Here is a 23,437-nt window from a genome sequence, read left to right as displayed (position 1 = left end):
AACAATGAAATTGCGTTTGGGGCTTCCATACAACCCAAAAAAAAAGAAGAAAATAATAAATACCCCTTAAAACCCAAGTGTACATATTTAACCCAGTGTGACTCCAATGCAATAAGACAATCCTTAGCAATAATGTTCATAGAAATTCAGACAAAGACCTGAGAAACATGACAAAATACAACAATGCAACCCATTCAATATTATTGTACTGTGAGATATGATATCAGATATGATAGTTATCTATTTAAGAAAGAGGGGGGGGGGGGGGCAGGAGGGGGAAGAGAATAAAGATATGATGCACCAATGCAGACCAGTTCATTGCTATTAAGAAGTTGGATATGGTTATTGTCCGTGAGAGCGGGGCAGAGAGTTCAGGAGCCTCACAGCCTGTGGATACAGGCTGTTGGCCAGTCTGGATGTTCTGGCCTGTATAGACCTGTACCTTCTCCCTGAGGGCAGCAGATGGAAAAGGTGGCGCGCAGGGTGATGTTGGTCCCGCAGGATACTGTGCACCCTCCTCAGACAGCGAGTGGGGAAGATATTACTGATCTCTGGCAGACTTGTTCCAATAATTCTGCCAGCTTCTTTCACCACCCGCTGGAGTGCTTGCTGATCGGCCTTGGTGCAGCTGGGGAACCACACTAGAAATCCATACGTCAGAACGCTGCTGATGGCACAGTTGTAGAAGTTCAACATCAGAGATCTGGGAATGTGTGCGCTCCGCAGTCTCCTCAGGTAGTAGAGGCGCTGTTGGGCCTTCCGTACAACTGAGGTGATATGGTTGCCCCAGGACAGGTCCTCGGTCACAGTTACCCCCAAGAATTTAAAACTGCTCACCCTCTCCACCGCCTCACTGCCAATGAAGAGAGGCAGATGGTTGTTATGACCCCTCTTCCGGAAATCTACAATGATCTCCTTGGTCTTTTTGGTGTTTAAGACCAAGTTATTGTCGTGGCACCATGACTCTAGTTGTTGCACCTCTGTCCTATAGTTTGTCTCATCATTGTTGGATATAAGTCCGAGCACTGTAGTGTCATCTGCAAACTTAACAATGAGATTGGACGCGCAGGAGGAAATACAGTCATGGGTGAAGAGAGTGTATAGCAGAGGGCTCAGAACACACCCCTGAGGGGCACCGGTGTTGACCACAAGGGTGGAAGAGGTGTTCTTACCCACTCTGACACTCTGTCTACGGTTAGTGAGGAAGTCCACAATCCAGTTGCACAGATTCAGATTCCCAGATTCATGTGATTACAGACGACAATAGTTCAGTTAATTCTACAACACTCAAAAGTGAGACTGTATGCGTTTCCCATCACTGTGTTCTTGGCATCAGAAACACACGTGTGGAGTGATTTGAATAGAAACAGTTAGGGGATACCTTAACCGGAGATCAGATCTGTGCATTTGATTTTTGATTTTTTTGAGTGTGCATACAATATAAAAAAGTGACAGAGTCTACACCCCTCTGTTGTCCATGTGGATCTGGAAATCATGCATATCATTGTAACGGGTCAGCTAAAAGTAAGCCAAGTAAACATGTCTAGGCTAACCTTACTGTACTTTAGAAAAGACTAGTGAATCATCTGCCTCCATCTCACCCTGCCCCGAGCATCCACACCAACCCTCTGCATGTCCTCCTCCATGACATCCACAAACCTCCTCTGTGAGCTCTCTTTTCTTCCTGCTTGGCAGCTCTGTATTCAACATCAGAATATCCATCATCCCTCCTCTGCACATGTCCCAACCATCTCAGGCTTGTCTCTTTAAACTGGTCTCCAAGATGCTCAACCTGAATCTAATACATTATTTTTTATGAGACATGAGATATTGTAATACAGTAAGCATTAACAACAGTGCAGTGCTTTGTTTCAACAATTCTCCAAACCTCTGGCAGACTCGGCACAGGTGTGCACCTTTGTGTTATAAAGGAAAGGGTTCGTCTTTGAGAACGGATACAACACGTCTATTTATTTCCACAGAGAATGGAAGTGAAACCTGATCAAGAGGAATGAGGCGACACAATGTTTTGCTAAGTGTGCCAACATGTGCACTGCAGCGTGAATATTCATTTAAGCTTAAATCTTAAAAAGCCAAACATAAAAATCACAAGGAAGCCGTGTAAATAACAAACAAATGCAGGAAATAAAGAGCAAAAATAAACTTCTTTAGATTCTTTAAATGTTTAGGTGCAAAAAGGAGGAACGTGATGAGTAAATGAAGGCCAGAAATCGCAACAATTTAAATCTCTGCCTGACACTCACCACTGAAGGAAAAACCATCCAATTACACCAAAAGAATATTCTTACTTTCAGAAAATCACAGCATGTATTTGGCTTTTAGAGGAGATCTGCACCCATCAGAAAGCCTTTCATCACCTTTTATGGCCTGTCTTCACTTTTTCACATGGCGGGTGTGGAAAAGTGCTGTCAGCATTGTTCATGTGGAGGGAAAAAAGGAACGGTAGTGTGGTTTATTGATGGTCTATTGATAGTCAAGAAGGAGAGAATCAACATAAAAAACCAAAAAAAGTCCCAAAGGAATCTTCATTAATTCAAGATTACCATGTGTGTCAGCTGTATTATTTAAATTTCACACGTATTGACATGCTCACATTCTGTACTGAGAGGTCAATCAAGCAATTGAAGGGAAAAAAAATGATTGAGCTTTTAAACAATAAAATACAAAACAAAAAACACAAAACAAATCAATACAGCACATTATACAAGCACATTTAAATGCCATGTTTGCTTTTTGCAACGGTCAATCCAGGTTAACTAAATATGAGTTTCCTCTGTGCCTGCACTGGAAAAAAAAATATCACCTATTGAAAGGTGTTATTATATTCACTGTCATCAGAAAAGAGAACGTCGATTTAATGCCAGTAGCAGCATCACAGTGGTTTGGCTTTTTATTTAGGAATGAGTGTAGTTAAATTGCAATAAGCTTAGAAAATGACTGGAAACCATAAATAATATAGCTCACAAATCTATACCCAGTGGAGCGAAATGAGCTTTTTCAATTGGAAAGTGTTTTGTAAACAGCTATTCTGTGAGCTTGAGTAAATTTCACCAAAAATTGCAATGTAAAAAGGGAGAAGGTGAAAAGTAAGTTTGCCCTGTGTAGTATTTGAAATCTTCTTGTGATCAGAACAACTTGTAAATACAACCTAAGCTTTAATAGTGAATGTTGATAAAATCATTTGTGTCTTTAGCGTTTAAATTACAAGCTATTTGCTAAAGCAGTATTAGCAAGAACTAGCTAACCTAGCTAGTTCCAATATCAAAACAAAACAGAACTATCTATACACTTTGTATGTTGAAATTTCACTTCAAGTATTCTGTGGGCTGTTAAAAATCCTCCCAATCATGTGGCTAATATAAGCTGAACACTAGAACCACCAGTGTGGTCATTTCGACCTCATCCTGCAACAACAGCAGCAAAGGCAAAAAAAAAAAAAAAAAATTCTTAAAAGAATTAAGTTAATGTAATTAGTTCAACCATTTTTTTTCTGATTATGAGTAACTGATATATTATTTCATAGGCAAAAATATTATCAAAGGATAGAACATCTAATTTAATATTACAGAAGAATATTATAGAAAAGTAAACAATCCGCTTCCTGTTTACTTGCTAACTGAAACTTAGCTCTAAGCCACAGCCCTTTTATGAAGAGAATTTCATTTGAAATACAAAGTGGTTGTTTAAATAAGTTCTAACCATCCAAATCAGTTTGTAAAAGTTGAAATTAAATTAAATTCATTTCTTGAAGCTATTTTTTTTAATAAGCCAAAAAGATAAAGCAGTTAGCCAAATCATGCTAACACAAGAATTCTAAAGTCAGAGCACCACTTTCATTTACCACATTTGTCACGTGGATAACACAAAAATGACAGTTTTAAATATGCCGTTAGAAATCTTTCCTACAACAACTACCGCACAAAAACTTAGAGGGAATGAATATAACATAAATAACATGCTAGTTGCACTAGAACCAATAAAAGACGACGAGGTGAACTGCACTTTCTGTCACACGATGTGCTTCTTACAGTGCACCTCTATGCCATGATAAACACCTATGGACAGTCTCTTTCTGACCATCATTAGCTCCAGCTAGACTTGAATTATAAAGTTTCTGTTTTTACAATGAATAAGCATTCACAACACATTCTTTGCTGAGAGCTATGTTACTTCTTGCCTGTTTAAACAAAACTGAAAGCTTTATTTAGCTAAAAATGACACGATATTTCTTGTAACAGTGAAAAGGAGGGTTTATACGAGTCTTGGACCAACATTGCACACACTTTCATGACTGTCAGAACTTAAGATTCCCTTTTCATAAAGGAAAAGCGGTAGGTTTTGTAACAGAAGTGCTGTTGGAATTGTATTTTCAGGACAATCTTTTCTGGGCTGCTTACTTTATTGGTTTCAAGTAACATAAAAGGCTCTCTTCCTTTACTAAGCAAGCACAGATACTGTAAAGCTGTTTATTATATTAACTGTAGGCCTGTGTGCATGAAAGCAGTATTACCTTTGTGCAGCATTTCAAACCTCTAGGATTGTTCAGTCTCCATGAGACTTCCTCAAACTGACTTTTACAAGATAGTAACTCACAGAAAAGATGGATTTAAGGAGTCAAGTAAACAACATGGCACATTTTTACCCCCACCCTTACCTGTATAGCATGTTAGTTCATCAAAACGTTCCCACCAAGTTTTCCCACAAAGGGAAGTAAGACGGTATCGTGAAACTTTACCTTATTGTTTTATTATTAATAATATTATTATTATTTATGACCAGAGGGATGTTTGTTTTTTGACCAAGCTGCTGGATATCTGAATTTCCCCTTGGGGATAACTAAAGTATTATCTCACTATCAATCATATCTGCTTGTGGATGAAAGCAGCCACAGAAAACTATAAAAATAAGCTGGAAGAAAAACATAATCCCACTGGTTAAACAAAGTGATATAATTAAAGTGCCAGTGGCTGTGCAATCAGTGTGGCGGAAAAATGTCCGCTGAGGACTCAAATATTTGCTGGATGTGGCGAGGCGTCGCTGGGATTCTCTGCGGCTAAATGTGAGGCCTTACAGCCTGTTCCCATCTCAGCGTTACACAATCCAAAGCTGAGATCCTGCAAGGACTTGCAAGACAGGACTGTTGCATAATCGAGTGACAGAGGGAGAGGTGGAAGTGTGCATGTGGAAGGGCGTAACACAAGGCTGCAATTACAACTCAGTAGTAGCATTTAACAGTGACTTGCTAACTTGGATTTTGTTTTTGCACACACAGTCCCTGACACAAAGGGATTTGTGTGGAAAAAGCCAAATTTCGAGTGCCCCTTTCTATTTTAACCTACATGAGTTGCTGTGACTGTCAGCACGTACCTGGAAACATTTCCATTTTATCGTTAAATAAGTCATTAAGATGGAAAAGCTCTTATTATAGGATGGCTACCTAAAGCCCACCACCTGATCCATTACCATGCAAAGCGGAAGCCTGTATATAAATAAGCAATTATATCCATCTGAGCTGTCCATTACCTGAGGCCATTTAAAATCATCATCCTGATAAGCCCCTAGTGTTTCTGCATGGATTTGATGTGGATAAGAAATGGGGCTCATTATTTAGAAAAACGCCTGCATACTGACATTTAAATAAAAGCTTCTAGATTTTGCGTCATCTGTTTGCTGCACGTACTGAATTCCGTTCATGACTACAATCCTGTTGAAAATGTAAATTTAAGGGAAAAAAATAGCTTCACTGACAGAACCCTGTTCAGTAACATGACTGAGTATGTAAAGCACACTGAACCCAGTCTGTTTCTGCATCCACATATGCAAATTAAAACTCTACAGTGTCAAGACAAAAAAAAAAAAAAGACTATAGAAACACTGCCAGGATTATTTAAGACGGGATGAGGCAAAGAGGAATATATGTTGTATGATATATGTTTTGCATGCATAAGGGTTTGTATACACTCGCTTTTATGATTATCATATCTGGCCGGCTTACTTCACTGCATCAAGTAACACTAAAGGCCCTCATCCATTTCTCAGTGAGCACAGACTGCAAAGCTATTTCTTTCTTTACTATAGGCCTGTACAGGTGAAAGAGATTAGTTTTCTACATCATAAATCTCCCCCATCAGGGTCTAGTGAATGCTTTATAATGCTGATGAAACAGGATGAATTATGCATTAAAGTAGGGAAACCATAACTGACTACAACAAGACTCAAGAAGAAATTATTGCAAACAACAGTGTGGAGGGACAAAGCTGCATCATATTAGCATGTCCTACAGTTGGAAAAGGTAGTCCTTGTACTGCTCTGTAGCTTTGAAGATCTCTGTGTCCCAGCTTCTGGTTGGAGTGGCCCTCAAGAGCAGAACAAGGATTACAGTTGCCAGCTGCAGCAAAGAAGGTGGAGTTAGGACGAGTTGGAAGACATGGCTAAAAATCCAACTGCTGTCCCAGCCATCCAAGATTTGTGTTTAATGCGCGTGCATAAACCAAAATATAATAATTCTTTCGCCGGCGCCCGAGTGGCTCAAGCTTTTCCAGGAATTCTAAATGCAACAGGTTAACGATTATGATGGATAGCACTGTGAAATCATGGCCATACACCTGAGTTTCAGAAGCCTGTTAGCTAAAAGCAGTGACAACTGTTGAGTTTTACTATTAACCTAGCTTATTTACAGTACCATTTATGGTAAATTGTTTTGCTTCATAGTTGTTTACAGCATTTTTAATAAATGGGGACATAAGGATCAGGAAAAATAACATAGTTAACACAGAAGCAAAACCTGTATGTGTTTTCATTAAACACAATTCAAGACTAACAAACCCCCTGTTCTGATTAGAGAAGTGTTGCTTCTCTAATCAGAGTTGCTAACGTTAGACTGAAAATCAAAAAGTGAATGAGTTTCTAAAAATAAGAATCAGGTAGTTTTGCTGTTCTCAAATTGAAATTAATATCTAACCAAAGGAAGAAATAACCATTTAAAGAAAATACAGCATGCTTAAAATGTGACAAACACGACAAATATGCGTCAGAGTGGGTGAGAGCAACAGCTGAAGAAATAGATTTTTTTCCCTTCTTTATTCAGCCTCTCGGGTAGCTAAAACACCTTCAAGTCATCACGATGGCTTATTGAGCCCACATAAAGCTAGTGCATCCCAGGAGAATATTTCCACAGCTCTTCAAAGTGCTTTAAAAGCAGCAAATTTAAGGAACAACCAAAGGCAAATATTCCAAAAAAGCGACTGGCTGCTGCAGACAGATCTATTGGTATTGACTTTTGGATAAAACTAAAATGACCTCTGGCTTTAAATCTGTGTTAAAAATGCATGACAGCTTTGTGTTAACTACAATAAACCCAACACATTTTTCTCTGTCTTTATTGGACATAAGTAAATTTACACTAGTGCTCTAATACTGTGTCTGCACGCATGTGTGATCCTCTAGCTCCACGACCACACCTCTCTGCTGCTCCCTGCTCTCTTTGATCTGCTCCATCACCTAACTGATTTATAACAGACCCGTGGCTACTAAGACCTCAGAACTCCAGTGCAGAATATGACACACAGGGAGAAATTAGGGCTGAACGATTATGGAAAATAATCTAATTGCGATTTTTTGCCCCAATATTGCGATTGCGATGCGATATGCGATTATTTTTTAAGGTCTTTGTCTTCTGTATTATTAAACAAAGACAAGCAATACATCATATAGTATGGCCAATACTATATTACATTAATTTTAAACTGTTCTTTCCTGGAAGACAGACCTCTGTTATGATAACATGAGGTGATGCATGAATTGATGACTGACATTTTTATTTAACTTCTTCAATCACAACAGTATATTTGAACATACACAATAGTTTATTTTTAGCTTACAAACATCTGAGCATAAAGTGCTGACAAGGAACCCTGGTGTAAACATTAAAATGAAAGTCAGTACAATGTGCAGATTGCAGAAATATACATAAACAAAATCAGTGGCTTTACCACACTCAGTTTTTCGACATCTGTGAACTACTAGACAGTCATTCAATTAAAAAATAATATTAAATAAATAAAACTAATAAATAAAAAATACACACATCTTACTGATCTCTGCAGTCAGTAACATTACACATAAAGTGCAAACATAATAGCAATTGTATAAACACACACACAAACACGCCTTTAAAGTTTAAAGGCGTGAAATTGGACGGTCTAGCCTTCTGATTAGCGTCACCGCTGTCTCGGTGGAGTTTAATAAACTCGGCCGTCTGCTTCTTGCTATCTAAAATATAACCAGACACTGGTGTAAATTCTCGACTGTCTCATACTTCTGTTTAATAAGTCTTCTGTTTGACGTTTAGTCAGCTGTGTGAAAACCAAGGAGGAACCCACCCGGGGGATTAATAAAGTTTTATTTTATCTAATCTAATAACTTTAATCTCAGCCAAACCGATTTACTCACGAACAAACAAAACACTGAAAAAAGCCCAACAATAACATTTTTAGGTTGTCTAAGTGACTTATATATTACGTTTAACCCGAGCAGCGAAACTCCGCGGTGATCTGAAAATGATGTGCCGGGAGTTGTGCCGTTCTCGGCCGCATCAGTAACCCTCGAGCTCCCGGCTAGCTGTCGAGCTGGTGGGTAGCAGACGCCTCTGAAAACGTCGAAGCACTTTTGCAAATATGGGATATCTTGATAAACCGAGCAGATATTTGATGTTTACACAACTACTTTCTCGCCTGAAAATATTTTAAAAGTTTATTTTGTGACCCAGAAAGATTAGTATGAGTAATTTTAAAACTTAGTAGCGGCCGCCATTGTTGGAAACTGGAGTTTGGCTGGGCCGCGCTATGAATTCTGGGATATGGTAGTAATTTGGACAGCCTTCGGCGCGTCGCTATGACGTAATCGGTCTACAAATGCGGCCTCAGGAGGATGCAGCCCATGAATTTGGACATGTCCAGAGTATAATCGCAGCCTTTGCGGTTAGAAAATTGCACTTGATCATGTCGCGATATTATCGCAAATGCGATATATCGTTCAGCCCTAGGAGAAATGTTTTTGCACTTGGATCCAACTAAAGACCTGTTCTTGCCATTTGCTGCAGCTCTCTGCTCTGCCCACCGTACTGTCTGCAAAGCTCTTAATGAAGCAGATTGTGACAAAACTCAGCTGGCAAACTGTTAAAACTTCCAAAGAAATGTGTGGTCGAAAAGTCCACTTAGCCAAAAACATGAAAGAGAATGAGCCTGAAAGTGACACAGACAACACTGAGGTGCCAGAAGCTGCACCTTCCTCACCAAAGCCAATCAGAAGACCCATATATAGTATGTTCGTGATGCATATATAAAAGGTAGCAGATCAAAAAGTAAGTAAGGAGGAGCTTTCAGGATAACCGGTCATTAATTTTGCGTTCGGCTTTTGTCTAAGCCAGCTTCTCTTGCTTTGTCAGAGTGAAGTATTCAGCTTTTGAGGTGAACACATCAAGCATCACACTGGCATGCAGTGCTTGCTGTAACATTAATTAACCTAAACAAAACACTTTCATTTACTACCACTGCTGTAACCACAATCTGCACGGTCCCAATACATTCTTTAAGTAACACATTCATTTTGGTCCATGCTGCATTTCTGTAGTTCGTCTCCACCGAATCATTGTGACCAAAGAGACACTACCTCTTTTTTGTGTGTGTGTGTGCACACAATAAAAAAAGGAACACAGCTACTCTGCATCTCTGAGCCAGATCCCAGCACGCAGTTCTCACATACTAGCCTATGATTAACAATCACATGAGGCCCGTGTATGATGGACTCATTTAGCTTCCATAACTTGATACGACGTCTGCGTGGCATATCGTCACACAGCAGCAGACTGACAAACCCATGTCTCTAACCGGAGCATGTGTTGCTTGGTTCCATTGTTTCACTTAAAGTTTGCTCTTGTGCGTTCGACATAACAGCTTCTTTTAAGCCTCGGTGACTGCGCCGTGTTTTGCCCTACTGCGAGAGTCAATTACGTAATGAATACGGAGCATGTGCGTATGTGTGTGCATGTGTGCCTTTGGGCGGAAGGCAGTGGAGAGAGGGGATGAGATAAGAGATCTATAGCTCTCCCTATGTATCAGTGGAAAGTACACTATATTCTTGACAATAGCTTTGAGGTCAAAGGTTAAAATCTGTCCCAGAGGGAGGGCAGTGCAATGCCAGAATGGCAATCCTTATAAAGAAACTGGATTGTTTCATCGTCTTCACCTCCTTTCTCTCTTCTTCTCTTTCATATAATACTAAAAAATTTATATTTAAATGGATGTGAGAGTGCCATGTGTTACTGCTCCTAAACAAATGCAAAAAAAAAAAAAAATAAATAAAAAAAATAAATAAAAATCACACCAAATGGAGAAAACGGGGTATATGTGGTCGATCAGGAAAACGAAGGCTGGGATCCGTTCCTCCATGCAGCATTGACTACTATCTGTCAAACCAATGTAAAAAAAAAAAAACAGAAATAAATTATTCTTTCCAAATCTACTTGTCCTACTTTAAAAGGAGCGCATGCAAACTCATTTTCAACCCCCTTTTTTCTGATTAGCAACCACACAAGAGCAATACTCGACATTTAAAGGGCTCTGAGGCTCGTGCCTTTTTATCCCTGGCCTTTCTATAATCACAAGCACAATAGCAAAAGTAATGGAAATGGACAAAACTATTTAACTTGCAACAATTACCTAGTCTAAAATGTCAATGAATTAGTTACTACCCAGCAATTTTTCCAAAGGACAAAATAACAACATGAGATGATCGTTTAAAACAACCCGTTTAATAAATACAACCCTGGTTTCACATGACATGTGAAATAAGCACAAATAGAGAAGGTAACACTGGATAAGCAGGGAGATGATGAATAGGAAAATCAAACTCACTGGGATTTATGGCTGATCTTGAGCTTCTGGTGCCCCGTGTGTCAGAAAGATGTGCACTGGAACTTGAGCATGTGGAGGGACGTTACGTTCGGCTATGAGGCCGGATTCTACCTACGGCAGCTGGATCGCTGGGTCAAAGTATGGAGAAGATGTGGAAAACGCTATGCTGATTGCTGCACTGATAGGGTAACAGCTTTTGGTGGAGGCAGCGTGGTGATGATGTGGAGCACCATCTCCCTCACTGGAAAAACAAGGCTTATCATCACTGGAGACAATCTCAATGTGGAGAGATATCGAGAGGAGATTCTACAACCAGTGTCAGTCCCATATCACCACAGACTGGGACCGGACTCTGTCCTCCAGGATGACAACGCTCACCCCACGGAGTGAGGTTTTGCAGAGACTACCTCCAGAATTTTGGAGTAGAGAGTAGGGAATGGCCTGCCTACAGTCCTGACCTCAACCTTATCGAACTCTTGTGGGGTCAGCTTTGGTGTGCTGTTCGTGCCAGACTGACCAACACAACCACATTAGCTGACTTGTGACAAATGCTGGTTGAAGAATGTGACGCCATCCCACAGTATTGGGTGACCAAGCTTGTGACTGAAATGGGGAAGAAATGTCATGGTTCTCTACATCTGCTGAGGCCCCCGTTTGTTAATGAATCAGTTCTTAATTTGCCAGTGACTTGTTTCTACAGACTTCAGTCAATCCAATAAACGCCAAACAATATTTGGTAACAGAATAAGCTCTTTGGCAAAAAGATTTTTTTTTGTCAAGTTTCACCTCAATCCAAAAATGCATTTTCCTTATAAATGTGGGACTATTTCAGGAGAAATAAACAGGCTTTCCAACAGTATGAGATTTATTGCAAAGTAGCACTGTTAGCACAAATCAAACACAAATTTCCTCACTTTTGTGCTGTTTGGATATTAATGATCGATGCATGTGTAACAATTTTCAAGCAAAGTTTCGTTCAGATTGGCCCAAGTTTTGAGGAGGAGGTAGGGTACAAACTAGAGCAGGGCGATATGGCCAAAAATATTTATCACGATATATATTTGAAAATTTGCGATAACGATATAACTGACGATATAATTGATGCGAGACAAAATACAACTCCACAACATTACTAGCGCAAAAAGACAACCTTCCATTTATTTTCACTTAAACAAGAAGCTGGTTTTTATGTACATTAAAGCTTTATAAAAATGTAACAGTGCAAATGCAAATTCCTTGCTGAAAGTTTAACCAAAAGGCATTTCCAGTAGAAATGGGCTGACATATCCTGAGCATAACCATGTATAATATCCACTGAAGTTAAAAAGAGGTGCTTTGCAACATTAAACTGCAGTGTGCAGTACATATTTTTCGTACCATAAGGTGCACGGGATTATAAGGCACATTAAGCGAAACAAAGCAGTCAGATAAATCAAACTTTATTAAACTCATTCTTCTTGCTTCCTCTACTTCTGTACCATTGATTCATTAATGTTGAATTCTCTGGCAGCTGCTCTATTCCCATGTTGTTGCAGTATATTAATGACTAACCTCGTATTGTGGATGGATTATCTCAGTCCTGACTGAAGTTTGGTCCGTTTACAGCATCCTGCCATGCGATTGCATTTGTCTTTAACTATCAGGAACCTTAACGTTAACTTTTATAAGTGGTAAAGTGTTAGTGTTCGTCCTCCAGCTTCACTGTTTATGTTATGCTAACATAGCTGTGTCGCTAGCGATCACGTAGCACATCATTATATACCAACTAGTCCAACTCTAGTAACCCTACAAACGTCACTGCTGTTTAGTTTCCTGTCTTCATTTATGTTGGAAGTGATAGCAGAGCTGTACGTTTGATTTTTTTCAGAAATCTCTCAGTCAGAACATGCTATATCATGCTTAGGTAACTAGCGAAACTAGCGAGCTAACTTCCGCTAGCTTCCTGCTAGCTTCTAACTCCGTTAAATGTAATACATTTTGTTTTCATGGATGCCTGGAAGTTAAACTTCATAGTTACACCTGGTAAAGCAGCAATGCTGATCGTTTTATTAAAGATGAAAGAATTTAGACAGTTTTTAACTCTTAGTGATGCTGCAGTGTTGACCTGAAGTTTGCGGAGTTTAGGACCCAGATTACTCCCAGATTTAAGGGCATCTTAGTCCGACAAATACGACAATAACGACGGCCGCTTGCATGTTCTGCAAAGAAATGTGCTTTGTCGTGTATCTGACGGACAAACACCAAACCAGTTCCACATCACTGAAGTTGCACCATTTTTACAAACCAATTCTGGTTCATCTGTTTCACTCAACAATCGGCCATGTGCGTATGAAAACAAAAGCACTGCACATGCGCGTTTTACTCATATTCTATCGCGATATTTCATTTTCCTATCGTTGCCTAACATTATACCGGTATTACCGTGAACGGTATAATATGGCCCAGCCCTAGTACAAACATACGCTGCAATCATTACCGTAAGAAGAAGACTGCATTTTCTGAGACAGCACTGATTTGCAGAATACATGTCACCTTACTCAAAGACTTAACTTTTTAAAATGGTAAATGGACTGGTATTTGGAGCAGTCACAAGGATTCTACACTACAAGGTGGGGAGAAGTTTGGGGTTCTCTGCCCTTTCCAAGAACTATTCAGTGTGTGGACTGCAGGAGCTGGGGAATGGAACGTCATGCCAGTGTTTTTCATCTGTGGCAGCCTAACACAATAACAACATATTTACCGTCTACATTTTTAAATAGCTATTTTATTGAGGGCACTCAGCACATGCACTGCCTGAATAGCTCCTTTTCATGCTGAATCATTATGAAGGCTACAATATGGAGAAACTGGCACAACTGTACAGGCTGACTATGCAGATAAAGTTAGAGCAGGGTGCCAAAACCCCTTGAAATTAAAATGTGTTTGTGCCTACTAACTTTCTTGGACTATGTCAAACTTGTAGTTTAGACTAACAACTTGGCCAATTAAAAAGGGATTAATTAAGTAATTTAGAAGCAAATAAGCCTGAAATTTTATATTAAGAATCTGAAATTTCAGAATTTGACATTTTTCCTTTTCTCCATATTTGTGATGTCTCTCAATGCTCTTCTGACATCTTTTTCACTGCCCCTCTGGTTCTGCCACAGATCTCTTCCTCCTCTTAAGTGCTTGCTCAAAGAGAAGAATCAGATGAGATCATTAGAGTTCTCTCTCTAAAATCAAAGCATCTTTAGCTTACTATGTAAAGCGCCCTTCGCTTTGGGTTTTGCATGTTTTGCATTGACGCCATTAAAAGCAAAAACAAAACAAGCTGAACGGAATTTAAATGAAAACCCTTCAAGTCGTTTTCCCCTTTCATCAGTATTCCTCTTGAATGAAACGGCAGTTGGCCACGCGCATCTGCCCGAACTACAGCAGTTCCACCACAGAGAGAGGTGATGCTAGCCTGCGGGCTCCAGCTGTCTGCCTAAAACACCAGAGTCACTGCCTTCTTCGCTTCTTGCTCTCCTAACATGAGATAATTGGTCTCAGGGTTGAGTGATTTATTTGGATAAGCTCCCCTTTCTTTGACTAAAATATCAAACTGTGGCACTTTTCATCTTAAACTAGCAAAGATTCTCTGATGTTGTTTCGAAGGAGGGCCATGACAACATAGACTACAAATATACTCTGTATAAATACAGAGCTGCTATTGCATAGAAATGTCTGAGAAGACAGCTGTGGGATCTTCCTGTCTTTAAAAAAAAAAAAAATTGGTATATATAGCTCTATGGGAATACCAGACATCAGTTGGAAAAAAAATACTCCCAGTGGTCCAATACTAAGCACAGCAATTTGCTTTGTTAATTCATGTTTGTTTTGAGATGTTTTGCACAGGAACTTTCCATCACTCCCACAGGGGCCTTACTGACATAACCTGGAGCCTGAACACTAGCTTAGAACTCCACAATGAAGATGTATGACCCAAGCAACTTGCTTGCATTTGCCATCTATAATATGACTCTAAAGCAGGGATGGGCAATTATTCATTTTCCCCAAGGGGCTATATTTAGGACAAAACTATAACATTTACTCTTACAAAGACATAAAATTAATATTGAGCAGGACTGAGTTCAGCTCACTGTTGCAGCCCTCCACAACTGTCCCAGTTTTTCATTTCATTTCTTTAGAAAATTAATTGCCCATCCTTGGCCCAGAGGGATAACGTTTAAGCAACACTTTCAAGGCTGTGACGCTACTTTCAATGACAACATATGCTGTCAAGAATTTCATAGAGCAACGCTGCCAACACCCCACCTAGGGTAAAACTAACAAAACGAGTGCACTGCTGCGCAGGAGGTGAAGGTAATGTGACTCAACCTGTTTGCCAGAGCAGGCACAGACAGGAAGGGGGAAGTGAGAAACGGGAGGAAGTTTGTGAATCTCTGAGCACGGAAGTTGACAAACCTCAGTGTATCACCTGTAAAACACAGATGTAGCAAGTGGATTCAGTGCACGTGCAGAAATGGGGTCGAAAATGTTGGCTGACAAGGAAAAAATTCTGAATGTTTGCACAACTGATTGCATGATACTCACGGGGGTGGGGGGGGGGGCTTGCTGGTGCAAGTACAGCATGTTCATAAAGGCAAAGGAATGCCAGCCGGGACATGTGAGCAAACCTTCCTGGTATTTCTTTCTCTTGGCCTAGACAAATGCATTCCTGTGGCCTTCGCAACTCAGGTACTTCCACAGAAAATAGAGTTGGCTCCAGAAACTTTGCGAAGGTTAACCTGGAGCCGCTGGTAAAAGCTATGTCTGTGTAGTCAGCGATACTAAAAATATCCACGTTTCAATCTGTACCAGAACTGAAACCGGAGTGTAATTGTGTTATGTTACGATAACTATTAATAACTTTTTTCATCATCTGAAGCAAAATAGAAAAAAGGTGAGGATTAAACCTACATGGGATTTCTATCAAACAAAGCCAGGGGTTATCTTGCACAATGTTCCCTTGCTAGAGGGTCAGCAGGCTTTAATAAATCACTGTAGTTCAGGCACAGGCGCCCACTCATGTGTAAGTGCTTTATTTAGAGCTTGAGGAAAGCAGCAATAAGTGAGCATGTCATAACAGCTTTGAGCTTCAATGTCCCTTTTTATATATAACTGGCAAAGAGTAAAAATACACACATAGCTGGAAAGCTTATCGTTGGGTCTTGAGCTGCACAAGCTGCTGCTCCTTCCACTAACAGTGTGTGGATAAAAATTCTATGCTTTCGTCATAGTCACAGAGAGGCTTATGGTTTCTGTCACCAGCCTGTTTCATGAAAAGTGAGGAAAGGAGGTGAGCTTGTTGTAGAATAGCCTTTGCTTGGGATGCAGTGATGTAATACTTCAATTTCCTTCTGCTTTACACGGTTGAGTGTGCTGAAAGGCAGCAGCCTAGTCAAAACACCACCATAATTAAAGCCTAACCCATGATAAACACCTACAAAGAATGTCCAATTTAAAGACTTGTCTAGCATTAAAAACAAACAGTTGTAGCAATGCTGACTGCTGCAACTGAAAGGTACACTCAACAGCTTTACGCATGCATTAAGGTGCTCAGTAAATAACATGTAACCAGAGTGATCCACACTGAAGTTTGGGCGCAAATCCTCATTCGAATTCTCGCCATTTAAAGGCGCCGCACTTCGGTGCGTGTGTTCGTGTCGAGGGAAACGTGACATAACGAGTCGATTTAAACCACGGATAAATTCGGAAAACATTTAAGCCATCTACCGAAAGTGATATTAACGCTGTTTAGACTAAATAGTTCCTTTCTCTGCTAGCCCAGTGGACGACTGCTACCAACAACAAAGTGGGGCTTCCGGTGGCAAGCATTAGGAAGCAAATAATAAACCCTTAAATTTACCACATTAAATTCCAGCTTGTCGAGTTAGGTGCACGCCGAATTAAAGGCACTTAAGGGCTGACTGTGAACAAGGCGTTGCTCTCACACGAAACGCTTTGTCATGTTGCGGTTAAGCGAAGAAGAGTCAAATCGCACGGTATGCTAACTGTGTTCGGAGCGCGAGGAGACAGCCGCGGGGATGGATGGACGGGGGAGTTGTTGTAGTAGTGCTGGTGGTGGGGCGACACCACCGAAGCACATGACAAACGCAGTGTCACAGTGTGATGACAGGGATGCTAACACGGCTCTCACTCCGTCGCTGTCTTCTAAAGTTACTCAGGAACTACATTCCGAGCATATTTTCGCTTCAGCTTTTGTTACGCGCCGTAAAGGCGTCGACGTGTGAAACATGTTTACTATCGCTAAACCACACGAGCTGCAGTCCACATAAAATGCAAATAGTGTCGTATCCCCCGCGTGTATGCCACTGTCTTTACACTTGCTTTCTTTTACGTGTATGTGTTTGTTTCCCTGTGAATTTTACAACCTTGACTGTGCACATACCCTTCTCCGGTTAGACTGTGTCAAATGCATCCACAGCTGTGCCTTGTACTGGATGAAACAAAGTGTCAGTCTTCTTTTAGTAGTGGTCACCGGTGGTCGTCAGCAGCATCGAAGATAACGCCTTCTTCCCCCTTTATGGTTCGCAGTTGCTGTAATCACCAAAGTGTCTCCGTTACGAAAAAAGGAAAGAAAACAAAAAAGGGGAAAAAAAGAAAAACGTGTCGGTGCTTCCTGATTTAGGTACAGTGGTAGTGATGATGTTGTTTGTTAAGGGGTGGGGCGGCGTGCAGCTGTAATCCGCCAAGAAATATGGACTAAAAAGCACGCTGGTGCACGTCTGTGCATGATTAGTGACTCGTGGTTCACGGTGGGGAGGGTTAAATAAACGTGATTTTAAAGTGGATCTCACGAGCACAGAAAACAGACGGCTGTAGGATTTGCGCACTCTGAGAGCAAGCTTTACAGCCAGCAGGGTCAACGATTGCACAATACAGACAGGCAGTCAGGTTCATGCCTCGCTCAAAGCCTCCAACAGGTTAATTAACAGGGTTTCCCCCCATCGATCGCTTTGGCGCAATTCTCATATCACAAATGTCGATCTTACCACTGCAAATGCAGTTCTCAAATCAGTAATGCATTGCCTCACCCACGCTAGACATTCTTGTTGTTTTTACACAGCTGTGGTTTCTACACATAATTTACTACTATAGATATTTGTTGCTGTGTTTATGCACTTCTTACTTAAATCTGACAACTCATCAAAAAAAGTTTGTACTTTTGTCAGTCACAGCTCTTACTTGCTTTCCTGAATAATTCCCAGCATTGCTGATAGTGTTTTTAATAAAAATTTCAAAGACCAGTGTGGTCTTCTGCTTCTGTAGCCCATCTGCTTCAAGATCAGATGTGTTGTGGCTGTTTCTACCTTGAACCTTTGTAACCAGGGGTTATTTGAGTTACTGTTGCTTTCCCATCAGCTCGAAGTAGTCTGGCCGTTCTCTTCTGACATCAACAAGGTATTTTCACCCGGAGAACTGCTGCTCACTCTCATTTTAGACCATTCTCTGTAAACCCTGGAGATGATTGTGTGGGAAAATCCCAATACATCAACAACATCTGAATTATTCACATCATACAGCAACCGTGCCCAGTTCAGTCGTCTTTCTTAATTAATTGCTCGGTTTGAATTTCAGCAGGCTGTCTTGATCATGTCTACATGCCTAAATGTTTTGAGTTGCTGCTGATGTGAAAGGATGATTCGATATTTGGATTAATGTAATGAGCAGTTGAACAGGCGTACATAATAAAGTGGTTGCTGTATGTATGTAGTGTGACTTTACAGGACTATACAGTAGTTGGTACTTTGTTTAAAGATGGAGTATGTGTTCTTTGTCTGTTTTCTGATGCATTATATAAAAGAAAAACACCCAGCACACCCCTGCGGGCGGTTTATCCTTCAAGCTCGGGTCCTCTACCAGAGGCCTGGGAGCTTGAGGGTCCTGCACAGTATCTTAGCTGTTCCCAGGACTGCGCTCTTCTGGACAGAGATCTCCAATGTTATTCCCGGGATCTGCTGGAGCCACTCGCCTAGCTTGGGAGTCACCGCACCTAGTGCTCCGATTACCACGGGGACCACTGTTACCTTCACCCTCCACATCCTCTCGAGCTCTTCTCTGAGCCCTTGGTATTTCTCCAGCTTCTCGTGTTCCTTCTTCCTGATATTGCTGTCATTCGGAACCGCTACATCGATCACTACTCACACTCTCATTACACATACATATAGGATCTTGGGGGTGGGCACGATACACGGAATCCAAAGTACCATCAGGGTGTACACCCCACCCCTGGCGTCGTTGCCCACCTCTCAATGTTAAATACACGTAGACATTGAGGGCTAGCAGGAGGGACCATGCGCTTACCTGCTGCTCTCTGGCAGGTAGCTCCATGCCCTCCTGGGTTTTAAATGCACCTTAGAACACACATGCATCAACACTACAATGAGCGGGTGGAGGGAGGTTTGGAGTCTTCTCTCACCCCCATTCTCTGCGACCTGCTAGAGCGGGGGGGCTAGGAGGAGGAGTTGGCCGTCCGACTGCGGTCTGGAGTGTGGGGCCTCCCTGCTGCTGCGGGGTCGGGGTGGTCTGCCTCCCCCCACCGCAGGGAAAAGGGTAACACCACCTGGGTCTGGGTGCAGTTCCCCCTCCAGGGGCAAGGGTACCTAGACCCGGTTTGTAGAGTATGCTTGGGGAGTGTGATCGTGTGTACAGCGTCTCTTTATGTCTGTCTCCATGTTGGTTGAGTGTGGAGTGAGTGCATATGAGAGCATGGGGGGGGGGGGGGGGGGGGGGGGGGGGATGGATGTTTGTGTCTGTGTGTGCCTGTATGTCTGTGTCTATATGTCAGGTTGGGTATCAGACGCCACCTCTCTGGGGACACCTCAGGCCCTCCAAGGTTTGGAGGCCTATCTCCGCCCACCACCACTTCCCCTGCCAGTGGCGGACTCCCTCAGGTGTCGGTGCGTTGGTGGTTCTTTGTGTCTGGGGGTGGGCGTCCAGGTACACACCGGCTCACTCCTTGGCGGCTGCTTATCGGGGCCTGGAGCCTAGGGCTCGCTTGGGCCCCTTCGGAGGTTGGGTGCCCCCGGCCTCTCGGCCTGGGGCTCGGTCACTCAGGCACAGCTGGGGGCCGGCGGAGCTCATGGGCGCCACTGCAACTCCCCCTGGCTTCTGCTCCGCGGCTGCTGAGTGAGCCCTCATCGGGGACTCTCCTCAGCTCTTACTGGAACAGTGGCGCGGCTGCCCCTCTGTTGGTCTTCCATGGTCTCTTGTGTTCTGGGGGCCTCTGGATGTCTGGAGTTTTGATCTCCTCCATACCCGCTTCACACCCTGGAGGACGGGGCTGTGGCCCCCCCACACACTCCCTAGCAGATCATTACATGGAGAAACCTTTGGAATGCAAGCGCGCGGATCCACACAGGTATGCACACGGGTGTTCACTGCTCGTAGACCCAAATTACACCTTTCTTGGCTGCTACTTCGAAGCACATCTGTCCTGCGTGCTGCACAACAACATTGAATATTTAGTATTTACTGCTGTTTACACTTAGCTAGATTAATGCGATGGTGTTGTGTTTAGTATGTTGCTTTGTTTTTTTTTTCTGCTTGTTTTCTATTCTTCTCTCAACAGGTGATCCAGGAGATTTTTATTTTTTTTCTCCCCCCCTTTCTCACTGTCCCTCTCCCCTTCTGTTTTTCCTTTCCTTCCTCTTTCTTTCTCCCTTTCCTATCCCTCACTCATGTCTGTCCCGTCTGTAACATCTGAAAATAAAATATAATAAATAATAAAAACAAAGATCGACCAAATGGACCAATACGGCAATGCCACGATGATCCATTTGGCAAAGTAAATCCATTGGGTATCCTTGTTGGTCTTCAGACAACAATTCTGATGGCTAAAGAACCAAATGGGACAGGCAAAAAAAAAAAAAAAAAAAAAAAGTCTTATTAAATAAAAATAATAATTGAATTTTGTAATTTATGGTCACTATTAGAGCCAAAAAGCATTAGAAAGCAGGGTATGCTTTAGGGCTTGTCTACCATGTGATTCACAAAAATCTCCCTAACTGTGAAGTATCCTTTGTTTCTCAGAGCCACCCATCGCTACTTAACTCCACTCTCAAAACACTCAGCACGAAATTTAGCAAAAAATAAAAAAATAATTAATTAATAAAAAAATGTATCCAACTGAAAGTTCAAAAAGATGATTTTTTTTTCATTTAAGCCATCAAGTGAATACAAATTGGCAACAAATGATAGCAGCAAATGTTTCAAAGTAGTTTTCACCATTGAAGATTTTAGTGCCAAATCAACACTTACACTTACCACAGTGACAGATTATCCAGCAGAAGGCTGCAGCTTTCCCCAAACTTTTGTCTGAATTTTGCGTAGATGAATACTGTAAGCCAGTAACACCCAATAGAAATGTCTTTCATACTGTGTAAGCTATGCTGATATCTAGAAACATTTTCAGAGTATAAGTAGACTCAAGAAGGGTATTGTTCATTGTCTTTCCTAAAGATCTTGCCCGACATAGTTTCAGATTTCCACGTCATGCGAGGTGAAAGTACTTTTACTCCAACATACCACCCACCCACACACACACACACACACACACACACACACAAAACAGAACAAAAAATACCAAAAACGTACAATGGAAATGAAACATAATGGCTCCTATGTACAGTGGTTTACCATACTAACAATACAAAGCTGTGACAAATGTCACTGCATGTTCATGCTCTTCTGCATTTTCTATTCCCTCGTCTTCTGTTTGCTGCACTGTCTTACATTCTTACACTTTTTTCTTTTCGTTGTTTTTTTCAGAGAAAAAAAAAAATTCACACATGACTTTGAAAGTCAGTTCTAAAATGACCAAAAGCAGGTCTCAGAGATAAATCTAAAGATGACATTATGATACTTGTTGGCCGTGAATGTAAGCAACAATATAAATTTACCCTAGCTGGAAGTAACTTGGAGATAAAAACTGAACGATGCCATGCTTTAGCACCACAGCCACCATTACAGTTCATCATGTCTGTTCTTACAATTTAATGGGATATCGCTGCTGCAGTGGGTAAAAAAAATGGCATCTGGAACATTATAAAGTGCATTTGGTATAATCTGAAAGTGGTGTATTGTGCTGGGTAATGATGCAGGAACACATCTGGGGGCAAAAATGGAAAAACAGACTATAAAGAAGAAAGAAAGCAATAAAATCTGTTTACAGGGTTTGAGAGTATTGTTCAAGCATTTGAATGTTATTATACATACTGTGTGTGTATAGATGTGCACATACACTATGAGGAAAAAAAATTGGGCCACATGGGCTCTTAATCCTTAAATTCAGGTGTTTTAGTCTCATTGCCACAGGTGTATAAAATCAAGCTAATAGCCATGCAGGCTGCCTTTACAAAAATGACAAAAACGGGTCGTTCTAAAGAGCTGAAGTCTAGTTGTTGCTATAGCAGGATCCTACCATTGGCGATAAGTCAGTTTATGTGAGTTTTCCTCCTAAGTATTCTGCATCCATCTGCTAGGTGAAAGCAACAAGTCAGCCACAAAGTGACCCATAAAGTTATAGAGTGGAGTTGTCGAGTGCTGAGGTACATAGTATGTAAAAGTCGCCAACGCTCCTCTGATTCAATAACTGCAGACCTCCAACCCATATGGAAAAGAAATAGTAAAAACTTATATGATTTACTCTTGAAAGTGGCCACTTTCTCATTACTTTCATTGTTTTAGTAAGTATCCAAAACATACAAGTTTCATTATATAATTTTTTCTCAAGGGATCTTATATCTGTTTTCACTCTTGTATGCTTTTCACACAAGTTTCACACAAGACAGATACAAACTTTATAAGATTTATATTTATCTTTTCCATATGGGAAACCACCTCTGGGATTAGCATCAGCACAAAAACCTTGTACTGGGAGCTTCATGGCATGGCTTTCCAAGTCTAAGCAGCTCCTATAGGTGTAAGATGTAGGTGGCCCAGTACTTTATGTCCATGTATTTCAAAATAAGACAAACATTTGACCCAAAGTTTCAGGAAAAATTATTTGGGCTCACCAAGACTGGATCCGTTTCAGCCAGTCTTTGTTGTGCTACTTTAAAAAAGGGTTACTGTTTTGGAGGAAGGAAGGTTCAGGGTTTCAGTAGTCATCATCATGGGCTCATCCGATTAGAATGAGAATAAGCAGTCATCAATCATTTGCAGGTTTTGTTGTTTTATTGTATAACGGGTAAAGGAAAGAAAGACACACATGGACTGCTCTCTCCATAAAGGACAAAGTATGATTTAAGTAACTCAAAATGATACATGAACTCAGGCGCCTCAAAGAGAAACTCACCTCAGCTGCCGCCCCATGTGGGAGTGAAGAAAGAGTGAGGGGTAGGTGAGTGCAGTCCTTTTAAAACGAGTGACAGGTGAGTGTAATTAAGGCCAAGCACCACACCCAATCAAAGGTGAGGAAAATAAACAAGGTGCATCTGGTGAAGTGAATGTGCTAA

The 23,437-nt window shown here is 41.2% G+C and overlaps 1 protein-coding gene across 1 annotated transcript in view; it reads right to left on the bottom strand.

Annotated features, from left to right (window-relative positions):
* LOC147318598 (myelin basic protein-like) overlaps window positions 1–17,673 on the bottom strand; it is a 49,155-nt gene extending 31,482 nt beyond the window's left edge. The window contains exon 1 of the mRNA XM_086310634.1: window positions 17,368–17,673. The gene's annotated coding sequence lies outside the window, so the exon portion shown is untranslated. The remainder of the gene's footprint in view (window positions 1–17,367) is intronic.
* Between the last annotated feature and the right edge of the window lie 5,764 nt (window positions 17,674–23,437).

The sequence above is a fragment of the Aulonocara sp. 'chitande type north' Nkhata Bay genome, linkage group LG11 (assembly GCF_057382095.1).
Source record: "Aulonocara sp. 'chitande type north' Nkhata Bay isolate Kocher_YH1m ecotype deep benthic linkage group LG11, A_spYH_male_GT1.1, whole genome shotgun sequence".
NCBI lineage: Eukaryota > Metazoa > Chordata > Actinopteri > Cichliformes > Cichlidae > Aulonocara > Aulonocara sp. 'chitande type north' Nkhata Bay.
This window is presented reverse-complemented; position numbering and strand designations above follow the sequence as displayed.